Raw genomic sequence first — 1,612 nt, forward strand, 5'->3', positions numbered from 1 at the left:
ATTGAAAACTCGCTTCACTTTGTTCACAGTATTAGATCCACCCTGCTGTTGCAAGGAGGATTTGGAATCCAACATTGTGCCGATTTTCCCATGTGGTACAATGTCACTCATGCCGAGGAAAGACCAAATTGAATTAGCAGAGCTGCGTAGCACTGGAGGTGATGAAGATCTTATCTGAGGTTACATATCAAACAAGCACAGAACTGTCAGTACAAGTGATTGCAACAATTCATGAACTGTGAGTGATCTCAGCATGTGGTACACTCACCGCATTCATTAGGCGGTTGATGGGCTTCTTAGTCACCGGTGTTCCGTCTCCACCTCGCGCCTGAACCTCTCCATGACCAGCTTCTATGTCTTCCTGAAGTGATGAGGCTGGTGTTATTGGTTCAGTAGGAGTTACTTGGTTAGAACCATTTGCTTTTGGTGGTGGTGGTGCTGCTGCTGCTGTGTTGCCATTCATCAAGAAGGCAGTTATGCTATCAACGTCCATTGAGATCATGGGCACTGGAGCACGGGGTGATGCTACCACTGGATATGCAACTGGTGAGGGGCCCAAGGACTAGAGCATACTGGAGGACCAAGACTGCAATGATCTAGGTGAAGAGAAGGAAGGACTTGGCATTCCTAGCAAGTGGGTTGACATTGTTCTGCTCATGAGGTGGTGGTGTTCTACTGTCTTCTTTCTATAATTGGTCTCTAAGTGGTAGTCTCCTGGGCTATAGACTATCACCCGCTTCAAGGTATCCTGCTTTAGCCATAGTTGTTTGCCCTGACTGCAAAATGCTTGCATCTGCTAGTTTCTTTTGCTGTCTACTACAAGTGAAAAAGGCTAAACACAGTAAATAAATTGTGTAAGGGTAAGCATAATTGCTAATGAAGCTGGTTACTTTACAATGTTATCAACAAAAAGGAAGTATTATTTGAGCTATTAAGGATGACATGTTTTCTTGACAGATGTAGCTATTCAATATATCTAAAAAAATACATAGAATTGCAGCAAAAGGAAGAGTTGATCTTAATATCGCTTTTACCAACCTTTTATTACCACCACTGGTTGGGGATGCATTGCCAGTAAAATTGACGACTTTAGTCTGCTTTTCACAATTCTGCAACTGATATCCTGTACTCATCTTGGCTTGGCAAGTTTTATTCCTCTCAAGAAGAGGCAGGAAATGATGTATGTATTTTTCATACTTGGGGAGATCCGCCTTCAAATCCTCGTGCACATCACTCTTCTGCAACAACATTAAATTCAGTATCCTTATGATTGATTTCTTGAAATTTGCTTTGCGTTTGTATTGATTAGCTTTTGCTTCAGATAGTGATGAGAATTGTTCCTGTATGGAGATGGAACCAAGGGTTTAAGTGACAGAGATGTGCAAAATCATCAATGAATGAAGATTTATCTCTAGGAATAGGACGAGTGACCTCTGTTAGTGCTGGAAGAACGACTCTACGATCCAGTTCCAAAAACTGAGGAAAATAAGCATCTTTCCAAGTCTTGATCTGCAATGAAATATTGCAACAATACAATTTGGATGAGCTGTGCAAATTTAACAAAAAACCATAAAAAAATCATCAACTTGATTTGGTCATTCAGCTATTAAGG

At 41.1% G+C, this 1,612-nt stretch overlaps 1 pseudogene; it reads right to left on the reverse strand.

Annotated features, from left to right (window-relative positions):
* Positions 1-3: 3 nt before the first annotated feature.
* On the reverse strand, positions 4-1,509 carry LOC123177861 (uncharacterized; annotated as a pseudogene).
* Positions 1,510-1,612: the final 103 nt, after the last annotated feature.

This window comes from Triticum aestivum, unplaced genomic scaffold (genome assembly GCF_018294505.1).
Source record: "Triticum aestivum cultivar Chinese Spring unplaced genomic scaffold, IWGSC CS RefSeq v2.1 scaffold109084, whole genome shotgun sequence".
In the NCBI taxonomy this organism is placed as follows: Eukaryota; Viridiplantae; Streptophyta; class Magnoliopsida; order Poales; family Poaceae; genus Triticum; species Triticum aestivum.